This window comes from Bubalus kerabau, chromosome 2 (assembly GCF_029407905.1).
Source record: "Bubalus kerabau isolate K-KA32 ecotype Philippines breed swamp buffalo chromosome 2, PCC_UOA_SB_1v2, whole genome shotgun sequence".
Lineage (NCBI taxonomy): Eukaryota > Metazoa > Chordata > Mammalia > Artiodactyla > Bovidae > Bubalus > Bubalus kerabau.
In genome coordinates this window covers 178,726,604-178,739,270 of record NC_073625.1, presented here as the reverse complement: position 1 = coordinate 178,739,270, position 12,667 = coordinate 178,726,604, and the positions used below count along the sequence as shown (strand labels likewise).

The following is a 12,667-nucleotide window of genomic DNA, read 5'->3' as shown; positions in this document are numbered from 1 at the left end:
CCAATTAAGATTGGTAAGCACAAATAATTTAGTAACTCCAGTCAGCAAAGTTATGGTTTTTTCCAGATGTGTTCAGCAGGTCGGAGCCAGGTACACAGAAATCAGTACTGATCTGTGGCTGGGTACTGATTGAAAAGATACAACGAAGAGACAAAGAAGGAAAGCAGCACAACATATTTCAAAGTTAAATAAGGTTCCAAGCTACATGAGAAAATTAAAGCAGGAGGGAGATAAGAAAGGTGTCAAAGGACTAAGGCTCTGGACTGAAAACAAACTGTCAATGACTGTGTTCAAAAAAAAAAAAAAATTCAAAAATTCAACATATACAGAAATTCATGAACAGGTCTTATATACAAAGTGTCATTTTTTTCTCATTATTTTAGAAAATGAAATGCTCCCAACTATTAAAAGATTTCCTGTTTTAAGGGAACTAAGATTACAAATGGAAAACGTTAAATGTCTGAAGTATTATAATTACAAATTTATATTTTCCTCAACATTCTATGTAAATCCAAAGATAATTTTTTTTCAATAGTATTTTGAATTAACTAAAGAAGCATCCAAATTTCTTGGTCAATCAATGAACCTGTACCATCTTTATCAAAAAATCTAATGTAAGCAAACAGGTCAATGCATACATCAATATACCATTCTTTAATTGTGTAGGTATCTGTTTAAAGTAAAGTCATATGACAAAGAATTATTTCCCATTTCCAAGCTCTGTTCAGCTTGACCTTAAAAGTGAAACTGGTCAGTAACAATATGCAATGAATGAATGAAGTATAAGTAGACAGGAAAAAGGTGGCTGAAAAGATTTAGGAACAAATAGCATGATAAAGGAATTAATCTCAGCAAAGAATGATGTTTTCAGCATATCTAAAGCTAAATGCAGTAATCTCTAATAAAAAGATTTAAAGTATAACAATTAAGCTTAGTATATAGTATGAATCTAAATTTTTCAATACAGTTGAATTAAGCAGTATTTATTGAGTGTCTATTATTTTGCCCAGCAATGTGCTTGCTCCACTGCTGTAAGGCACACATGCAAAAACATGTCCCTACCCTGAAAGACGCTTTATAGTATAGAAAACCATCTGTGAATTATTACAGTTTATCACAATACAAACAATATTTTAAGTGCCAAACAAGTAAGATAAAGTCACAGCAGGGTATTTGCGACTTGACCAATATTGTTATGGGGGGGGGGGGGGGTGGGCAGGAATAATATCACTACCAGACCTCACAGGTGTACCTGATATTTCTGACCGGCTCAGAAGAATGGTAGCAGTAAGAGAGTTGGGTTTTGTATGTCAAAGAAACATTACTAACATACACACATATGCACACACCATTTATATACAAAGGAGCTTCATTTTGGTTAATAACCATTCAGTATCTGTTTTACCTTTTAATATAATGCACCAAAACTATTAGCAAACTGCTTTCCAAAGCTATGTAAGTTAAACTATTAATAGAAATTATAATGCAATATGTGTGTGGGGGGGAGCCAGCTAGGTTTTCTAACTAACCAAAATTAAGATGTATTTGCCTATACATTGACTCTAAAGCTGTGCTGCTAGTACAGGCACAAGGAGAAGGCAATGGCACCCACTCCAGTACTCTTGCCTGGAAAAATCCCATGGACGGAGGAGCCCGGTGGGCTGCAGTCCATGGGGTCGCTAGAAGTCAGACACGACTGGGCGACTTCACTTTGACTTTTCACTTTCATGCATTGGAGAAGGAAATGACAACCCATTCCAGTGTTCTTGCCTGAAGAATCCCAGGGACGGGGGAGCCTGGTAGGCTGCCGGCTATGGGGTCGCAGAGTCGGACACGACTGAAGTGACTTAGCAACAGCAGCAGCAGTATAGGCACACAGCCTCAAAAATCACATATACATGGAATTTCATTGCTTTAATTTCATCCTTTAACTTCTACAGTACTGCCTTAGAGTGATTTCTTACTTGTCACCCTCTGTATCCATTCTTTCAACAAATTCTACCACTGTTTGACCAGCTCATTGCAAATCCAAGTTTTCACCTGCCAGTGATTTTTAAAAAGCGAGTCTCCCAACTCCATTCACCACTGCAACGAAAAGAATAAAATACTTAGGAATGTATCTACCTAAAGAAACTAAAGACCTATATATAGAAAACTATAAAACACTGGTGAAAGAAATCAAAGAGGACACTAATAGATGGAGAAATATACCGTGTTCATGGATTGGAAGAATCAATATAGTGAAAATGAGTATACTACCCAAAGCAATCTATAGATTCAATGCAATCCCTATCAAACTGGTATTTTTCAAAATGGTATTTTTCACAGAGCTAGAACAAATAATTTCACAATTTGTATGGAAATACAAAAAACCTCGAATAGCCAAAGCAATCTTGAGAAAGAAGAATGGAACTGGAGGAATCAACCTGCCTGACTTCAGGCTCTACTACAAAGCCACAATCATCAAGACAGTATGGTACTGACACAAAGACAGAAATATAGATCAATGGAACAAAACAGAAAGCCCAGAGATAAACCCACGCACCTATGTACACCGTATCTTTGACAAAGGAGGCAAGAATATACAATGGAGAAAAGACAATCTCTTTAACAAGTGGTGCTGGGAAAACTGGGCAACCACTTGTAAAAGAATGAAACTAGAACACTTTCTAACACTATACACAAAAATAAACTCAAAATGGATTAAAGATCTAAACTTAAGACCAGAAACTATAAAACTAGAGGAGAACATAGGCAAAACACTCTCCGACATACATCACAGCAGGATCCTCTATGACCCACCTCCCAGAATATTGGAAATAAAAGCAAAAATAAACAAATCGGATCTAATTAAAATTAAAAGCTTCTGCGCAACAAAGGAAATTATAAGCAAGGTGAAAAGACAGCCTTCAGAATGGGAGAAAATAATAGCAAATGAAGCAACTGACAAACAACTAATCTCAAAAATATACAAGCAACTCCTGCAGCTCAATTCCAGAAAAATAAACGACCCAATCAAAAAATGGGCCAAAGAACTAAACAGACATTTCTCCAAAGAAGACATACAAAAAGCTAACAAACACATGAAAAGATGCTCAACATCACTCATTATCAGAGAAATGCAAATCAAAACCACAATGAGGTACCATTTCACACCAGTCAGAATGGCTGCTATCCAAAAGTCTATATGCAATAAATGCTGGAGAGGGTGTGGAGAAAAGAGAACCCTCTTACACTGTTGGTGGGAATGCAAACTAGTACAGCCACTATGGAGAACAGTGTGGAGATTCCTTCAAAAACTGGAAATAGAACTGCCATATGACCCAGCAATCCCACTGCTAGGCATACACACCGAGGAAACCAGAAGTGAAAGAGACACGTGTACCCCAATGTTCATCGTAGCACTGTTTTGAATAGCCAGGACATGGAAGCAACCTAGATGTCCATCAGCAGACAAATGGATAAGAAAGCTGTGGTACATATACACAATGGAGTACTACTCAGCCATTAAAAAGAATACATTTGAATCAGTTGAATCATTTGAATACATTTGAATCAGTTCTAACGAGGTGGATGAAACTGGAGCCTATTACACAGAGTGAAGTAAGCCAGAAAGAAAAACACCAATACAGTATACTAACGCATATATATGAAATTTAGAAAGATGGTAACAACAACCCTGTATGCAAGACAGCAAAAGAGACACAGATGTATAGAACAGTCTTTTGGACTCTGTGGGAGAGGGAGAGGGTGGGATGATTTGGGAGAATGGCATTGAAACATGCATAATATCATATATGAAATGAATCGCCAGTCCAGGTTTGATGCTCGGGGCTGGTGCACTGGGATGATCCAGAAGGATGGTATGGGAAGGGAGGTGGGAGGGGGGTTCAGGATGGGGAACACATGTACACCCGTGGCGGATTCATGTTGATGTATGGCAAAACCCACACAATATTGTAAAGTAATTAGCCTCCAATTAAAATAAATAAATTTATATTTTAAAACAATAAGTGAGTTTCCATACATAGAAATCATTTATATTATTAACACAAGTACTATCAGTAGAGCTATTAATCCATTTCAACATATCATATATTAAACGGACTGGTATGGGATGTTTCTGACCACCTACTGTATTTCACATTTTCCCCCTATTTTAACATTTCTGAGATAAAGATGTATCTCACAATTAAAGGCATTTTATAATGTGCTCAACAGACAGTAATTAAACATAGCTGCCACTGTTCACCCATGAACTCAAGCCTAATTGTTGACTGACCTTGCCATCAACTGAATTGTCTACACTGTCAGTTTCATGCATGTTGAGTTTAACTACCTGCTAAATGTCTTAAAATATTACTCTGCAATTTAATATTGAAATGAAAACTTACCATGCACAAAGTTACAAAAATTAAGATTAGTAAATAAAATTTCATTATTGCTAATAACAATCTCAATTTCATGTTTTCTTGAAAAGCAACAAAGTGACTTACGGGGTAAGAGAACAGCCACAATTATTATGTTTTGCTACTGAGATACATGCTAAAGGACAGCCTATCACATGTCAAGCAATGGAAATGAAGGCAGGAGAAGTTGTCAAATCTCTGGAAATAGATAAAAGGTTTCCAAGCAATGAGTGGCTGGTATGACCAATTGTAGACTGCACAAGCATACAGAATTTTCTTTCTTACCGCCCATAAAATAGTGCTGTCATCTTTTAATGGCAATTCAGGTTCCATGAATAAGATTTAAAAAATTAGAACTCATCATTCTCGGTCTTTCCCAAGGTTGTGGCCAGGATGGCACCACTATTCACTCAGTTACTAAAGTCAGAAACCTGGAGATCATTCTTGACTCATTATTTCCAAAACATAAAAACAATTACATTTCTCATTATTACCTCTATTGCAACCATGGTACAGGTACCATCACCTGGACCCTGCATCAACCTAACTTTTCCTTCTTCCATTCCAACCCTCAGCACAATCCAATATTCACAGAGCAGCTAGAGCAAGCAGGTCTCAACTTTGGCACTATGACATTGTGGGCCAACAATCCTTTGCTGGAGGGGGCTTATTGAAGAATGTTTAGCAGCATCCCTTGTCTCTACCCACTAATGCCAGTAGCATACATCATCACCCCCCAGTCACGACAATCAAAAATCTCTGCAAATTGCTCAATGTCCCCTGTAAAGCAAGATATAACCCATAGTTGAGAATCACTGAACTAGAGGAAGGGATGTTGTTTAAATGCTTCCCTGCTTAAAACTCAATGGTTTCTCATTTTACATATAATAAAATCTGCACTCCTTACAGTCCCTGCTAACCCAAACATATCACACGTAAGCCGGACTCTGGCCTAGCCCTCTAGCCTCAGGTGAAGCCACTACACTGTTCGGGTATTGTGCTCGCTCCCTGCATTATCACCTCTCAGTTCCTAAAATACAACAGCCGTTTCTGCTACAGAGATTTTGCACTGGCTCTTCCTTGTGCCTGGACCAGTCTCGTCAGGTTTTGTGCAAGCTCAGCTTAAATTTAACATCCTCAAAGATGCCTTTCCTGACTGTATGTATCTCATTACTGCTAATCACAATACCTCAATCATTCCCTTCACAGCTTTTAACACAGTGCATGGTTATTTTGTTTACCTGATTACTGACTGTCTCTCACATGAAGACAAATACCTTGTCTGCCTTATTTCCAACATCTAGGCAAAATGAAATGAATGAACTTATCAGCTGGAGAACCTTAAGTACTAGATAAGCTGGTATCAATAACCTCAGCACCACTCCCCTCTCATTCCCCACCTATATTTATGATCATTCTCTTGAAGTGGAGAGGGGAAAGCTGAGAGAAGAGGAAGAGACTAACAAAGCCCTCATCCATAATCCTTGTCGTCATCATGTTCTCTGAGGCATTGGGTGCAGATTAAATGACATATGTAATGAATCTAAAGTACTGGAAGGGTGTGAAAAACAGCCTATATTTAATAAATGATGACTTTATATGTAAAGCCTCAAGCACAATGCCTATACAGATAACTGAAAAATGACAGTTTTCTTGCCCCTTTTAATATCACTCTACCACCAGCTCACCCGGAATAGAGCAGGAATGGAATTTTGTACCTCAGAGATATACCTCTCCCCTTCTGGGCCTCCAGGAACCCAACATACCATACTAGATGTAACATAGGTTAGTTAGTCACATGTGTATATTGACTAAGGAAAACCAAGTATCTATTAACCAAAGCCAACTCATCACAAAACAGCTTCAGAATTATATTTCAGTTAGTTTCAGTAAACAAAATAACCACATGAATATTCAGTTTCTGAACCCAGCTTTAAATTAAACTTAAGAGAAGTATAAATTACTGTTTAATAATATCAGTATTGGTTACTAAAAATACCTAATACATCTAAGACAAATTTACTTACAGGAAATAAACCAGTAAGCTCTGCACAACTTTTAGCTAATAGAGCAAAATGAGTGATCTTAAATTCCTTTTTAAAATGTTGCTTCTGACAGCATCCTGTATATGCATGGAGGCAGCGGGGGAAAGTGATTAAAGGAATATATTAAAAAGGGAACATAAAGGAAGCCAGACTGCCAGGGTCTGAATCCCCAATTCTGCTAATTACTAGCTATGTGAACTCTGGAAAATCACTTAACTTCTCCATGTCTCAGTTTATCTGTAAACTGAAACTTAAAAAGAGTGTCCACCTCATGGGGTTGTTATATGGATCCCATAAGTTAATATATGTAAAATGCTTAGGTAGTACTGCTATTAATGTTATTATATTGCTGTTATCATTATTTTGATTCTTTGCGTTATTATGGTTAATAGATGCCATACTGGATAGCACATAAACAAAACATTTCCATCACTGCAGAAAGTTCTATTAAATAGCATTGTATCAGATGACCAGATAGTTAGAATGCCCGATAAGATAATGCATATATCTCTTCTAATTTTTCAGAAAGTACTTTAAAAAAGGCACTCCAAACCCAAGTGGTCTTTAATAACTTTGACAATAAGAAGAACTTGGATTTTGGTCCTATTTAACAGTCAAAGAAAAGAAAAGTGGTGAAGGAAAGAGATTGTCTTTTATAAGGATCTCAATTCTACAGGATAACAAAAATGATTCTTTTATTTTCTGTCCACCTTACTCTACTAAACTCTGTCAGCAAAGGCTATTATCTAGAAAAGGAATTCATTATTAATTATACTCAAATATAATTATCAACATATTAAGAAAACACATTTGTGAAGAAATGCAAAAAAGCAAAATGGCTGTCTGGGGAGGCCTTACAAATAACTGTGAAAAGAAGAGAAGAGAAAAGCAAAGGAGAAAAGGAAAGAATATAAACATCTGAATGCAGAGTTCCAAAGAATAGCAAGAAGAGTTAAGAAAGCCTTCTTCAGCAATCAATGCAAAGAAAGAGAGGAAAACAACAGAATGGGAAAGACCAGGGATCTCGTCAAGAAAATCAGAGATACCAAAGGAAAATTTCATGCAAAGATGGGCTCGATAAAGGACAGAAATGGTATGGACCTAACAGAAGGAGAAGATATTAAGAAGACGTGGCAAGAATACACAGAAGAACTATACAAAAAAGATCTTCACGACCCAGATAATCATGATGGTGTGATCACTCACCTACAGCCAGACATCCTGGAATGTGAAGTCAAGTGGGCCTTAGAAAGCATCACTAGGAACAAAGCTAGTGGAGGTGATGGAATTCCAGTTGAGCTATTCCAAATCCTGAAAGATGATGCTGTGAAAGTGCTGCACTCAACATGCCAGCAACTCTGGAAAACTCAGCAGTGGCCACAGGACTGGAAAAGGTCAGTTTTCATTCCAATCCCAAAGAAAGGCAATGCCAAAGAATGCTCAAACTACCGCACAATTGCACTCATCTCACACGCTAGTAAAGTAATGCTCAAAATTCTCCAAGCCAGGCTTCAGCAACATGTGAACCGTGAACTTCCTGATGTTCAAGCTGGTTTTAGAGAAGGCAGAGGAACCAGAGATCAAATTGCCAACATCTGCTGGATCACAGAAAAAGCAAGAGAGTTCCAGAAAAACATCTATTTCTGCTTTATTGACTATGCCAAAGCCTTTGACTGTGTGGATCACAATGAACTGTGGAAAATTCTGAAAGAGATGGGAATACCAGACCACCTGATCTGCCTCTTGAGAAATCTGTATGCAGGTCAGGAAGCAACAGTTAGAACGGGACATGGAACAACAGACTGGTTCCAAATAGGAAAAGGAGTACGTCAAGGCTGTATATTGTCACCCTGTTTATTTAACTTATATGCAGAGTACATCATGAGAAACACTGGACTGGAAGAAACACAAGCTGGAATCAAGATTGCCGGGAGAAATATCAATAACCTCCACCCTTATGGCAGAAAGTGAAGAGGAACTCAAAAGCCTCTTGATGAAAGTGAAAGTGGAGAGTGAAAAAGTTGGCTTAAAGCTCAACATTCAGACAACGAAGATCCTGGCATCCGGTCCCACCACTTCATGGGAAATAGATGGGGAAACAGTGGAAACAGTGTCAGACTTTATTTTTCTGGGCTCCAAAATCACTGCAGATGGTGACTGCAGCCATGAAATTAAAAGACGTTTACTCCTTGGAAGGAAAGTTATGACCAACCTAGATAGCATATTGAAAAGCAGAGACATTACTTTGCCAACAAAGGTCCGGCTAGTCAAGGCTATGGTTTTTCCTGTGGTCATGTATGGATGTGAGAGTTGGACTGTGAAGAAGGCTGAGTGCCGAAGAATTGATGCTTTTGAACTGTGGTGTTGGAGAAGACTCTTGAGAGTCCCTTGGACTGCAGGAGATCCAACCAGTCCATTCTGAAGGAGATCAGCCCTGGGATTTTTGGAAGGAATGATGCTCAAGCTGAAACTCCAGTACTTTGGCCACCTCGTGCGAAGAGTTGACTCATTGGAAAAGACTGATGCTGGGAGGGATTGGGGGCAGGAGGAGAAGGGGACGACAGAGGATGAGATGGCTGGATTGCATCACTGACTCGATGGACGTGAGTCTCAGTGAACTCCGGGAGTTGGTGATGGCCAGGGAGGCCTGGCGTGCTGCGATCCATGGGGTCGCAAAGAGTCAGACACGACTGAGCAACTGATCTGATCTGATTGTATGTGCTTCTTTAACACAGTAAATAACACATCTAGAGGTGGATCTAACAGTTAGCCCAATTTTAAAGCACTGCTTAGGATAAAAGATATTTTGAGATATCTGCAACATCTGTAATTTAATATGAAAATATTTTTGATTTCTATTTGTAAGAAAGCTACATTATTGCTCATACAACCATGATTTGTTACCTACATTCAAAATGAAAGAAAATGTGAAATCTCTCTTAGAGATTAGGGAAAATGAAAATATGATTATTTTCCCAAGTTTATGAATCCCAGGTTTAAAAAAAATTGCTTAAGAGATTTATTATAGAGTTTATTGCTTAAGACTTATTATAGAGTTATAAAAACTTGGACTCAAACCTACCACTTCCTAGCTAGGGAAAAGTACTTAACCTCTCTACCTCATCTGTGAAATGTAATACCTATGTAAGATTGTGGTGTTATTTATCATCATGCTACTGGACAAAGTATTTGACACATTCTCAATAAACACATATTCTATTATAATCAGTAACCAAGTTCTATCAGGTATGTACTTCAGAACCCTCTGTGCATCAGAAAGTCAGAGACTGGATGTCAGTTGGTCTGGGGTAGATACCAACCATTCTTTATTTTCTATTTTTTTTAACTTCTATTTATTTTTAATTTTTCGGTTGTACTGGGTCTTCATCACTGCGGGCAATCTTTCTCTAGTTGCAGCTACTGGGGGCTACTGTTCATTGCAGTGCATAGGCTGCTCATTGCAGTGGCTTCTCTTGTTGGCGAGCATAGGCTCTAGGTGCAAGGCTTCAGTAGTTGCAGCACATGGGCTCAGTAGTTTCGGCTTGAGGGCTCTAGAGCACAGGCCCAGAGGTTGTGGTTCACAGGCATAGCTGAATCTTCCCAGACCAGGGATTGAATCAGTGTCCCCTGCACTGGCAGGCAGACTCCCATCCACTGAGCCACTGCTGCTGCTGCCAAGTCGCTTCAGTCGTGTCCGACTCTGTGCGGCCCCATAGACAGCAGCCCACTAGGCTCCTCCGTCCCTGGGATTCTTCAGGCAAGAACACTGGAGTGGGTTCCCATTTCCTTCTCCAATGCATGAAAGTGAAAAGTGAAAGTGAAGTCGCTCAGTCTTGTCTGACTCTTAGCGACCCCATGGACTGCAGCCTACCAGGCTTCTCCGTCCACGTTTTTTCCAGGCAAGAGTACTGGAGTGGGCTGCCACTGCCTTCTCCGGCTGAGCCACTAGGAAGTCCCATTCTTTAGCTTATGTTTAAAGCTCCCAGGTGATTTTAATGTGCAGTCACTGGCCAAAGGACAAAGTTCAAACTCTACTTTGGCACACTCGGCACTCTGGTCACTGCTTACAGCTCTATATTTTAATCTCTCTCTATAGTTAACCCCAAGCCTCTCCACATACACTCAAACTAATGCTTCCTCAGCAAGTGGGCTACAGTAGTGGCCCTCAAACTTCAGACTGCATCAGAATCACCAGAAAGACCTGTTAAAACACAAACTGCTGGCCTCTACCTCAAGAATTTCTTGATACAGTTGGACTAGGGTGAGGGCCAAGAACCTGTATTTCAAACAAGTTCTCAAACAGGTAATGTTAATAATACTGGTGCAGGGAGCACAATTTAAGAACCACTGAGTTCTAGACCAGATCACTACATTATCCCTCTATATGGAATGGAAATGGAAAGCCATTCCATCTCCATCATCCCAGTCTTGCCTGGTTAACTTCTACTCTTCTTTCAAAACTTACGTAAGAATTTGTGTTCAGGAAGCACGTGCTCCTTCAACAAACCACTTCAAGGCATGTATTACCTACTATAAAACTTATCTGCCAAAAAAACACACTACGGAAAGTTCTTAATGGTACACTTATGCACAAGATAGATATCTGCTACCATATGCAAGTTCCTTTCTAAGAATTGGGGGAAAGGGCCTCTGGACAGATGATGAGAAAATCATGAAAAAGCAAATGGATAGTTGGTCAAGAAGAGTGAAATTTGGATTTCAGCCCTGACCAAGCCCCTTGGCTGGAGCACCTTTATGCAGAGCATCACCAATTCCACAGCCAATCATGGCACCCCAGCACAGCATACCACTAAAAGACAAAGGAATAGCACTTTGACCAATCCTGGATTTGAGAAAGGGAGAAATAGTGGGAGGAAGGAGCAATAAGGCTATTGGAAAAGGATTTTTGGAGGTCATCACACCTAAGTTCTGAGTCCTGAATTCTCTGCACATCAGGAAGATAAGAACTGTGCTTTTATGTCTTTATAACCAGAGTGTAAGGCACACTACAGGTGTTCAACAAATGTCTCAGTAACTCAAAATGACTAAAATTATATGAAGACACTTGCTAATCTTTTTTACACCAAATAAAGAAGTAAACACCCATAGCTAAAACCAAAAACTGTTAAGTACTATCTAAATATTAACGTATTTGGTCTGTACACGAATCAGCTAGAGGAAAGCATGAACTATTCTAATAACCTATTAGAAGATGAGACAAAGGAGCCTGCTGATAACACACTCAAACTTAACTCAAGTCTTTAAAATCAAAAACTTTGCATTACCTGATTCAGACTTGATTTCCTCAATAGAGACTAAAAAATTTACAGGAATCTTGGAAACTAAGTCCAAGTCACAAATTTTACAATGAAGAAACTGAGGTTCAGAGAAGTAGTGATTCAAAGACACACAGCTATTTAGTGGTAAAGCTGCGATTAAAACTCAAGTCTCTAGCCCTACCCTCGTTTTTCTCTCTTGTATCACATTCTCTTCACATTTATAAATTATTAAATATCCAAAACTTTTTTAAAAGCTCAGATTAACCCAGGTTTTGCTTCCTGTACCCCATTTTTATGACAGGAAAAGCAGCCATCTGACCATCTTACTTTAAGAACTTACACAAAGAAGTAACTTTCGAAATTGTTTTGCTTTTGGTAGATTCATTCCTGGTCTCTTTGCGAAATTATACATGCAAAGCTATTTTTATTTTTTTATAAATAAAAATCTTGATACAGCCATCGAATCTTCTCAATTACCAAGGAAGCATTACAATGGATTTCCAAGATGTACTACTTTCTAGAGAAAAAAAAGTCCAATTTTTTAAAAATATATTTAACAATAAGCACAAAACTGTGGCTATAACCCTCATCTCTCTATTAACCTGAGAACCTCACCCTCTGACCACTCTCATTAACAGAGCTTATTGTTGAACCAGCTTTACGTGCTAAGAAGAATCAGCTAGCTCTATGTGCTAGTAAGAACCAATTAATTAATAGTCCTTGCTTCTGGAAAGTAATCTTATGATTTATCTGGATTGTAACTTTATTCACCTTTTAAATTTAACACTAATGTATTTACATACAAAACAGCATAGTCTAACAGGTAAAAGTTAACTTTTTAACTGATACATTAATCCATGAGGCATTAGTGACATTACACAGGTGAGAAGACTGAGGTTTAGAGAGGTTAAAGAATCTGCCCATGTTTACATAC

At 38.6% G+C, this 12,667-nt stretch overlaps 2 protein-coding genes across 6 annotated transcripts in view; both read right to left on the bottom strand.

Moving 5' to 3' along the window:
- The window catches only part of STAG1 (STAG1 cohesin complex component), a 507,868-nt gene that overhangs the window by 485,345 nt on the left and 9,856 nt on the right, over window positions 1–12,667 (bottom strand). The window lies entirely within an intron of this gene.
- The window catches only part of LOC129644150 (craniofacial development protein 2-like), a 40,185-nt gene that overhangs the window by 20,779 nt on the left and 6,739 nt on the right, over window positions 1–12,667 (bottom strand). Inside the window, exon 1 of one of the 2 annotated variants that reach the window (XM_055569610.1) lies at window positions 5,651–12,659. The exons of the other annotated variant lie outside the window; for it this stretch is intronic. The gene's annotated coding sequence lies outside the window, so the exon portion shown is untranslated. Of the gene's footprint in view, window positions 1–5,650; window positions 12,660–12,667 lie in introns of those variants that run through there. 2 annotated transcript variants of the gene reach the window in all.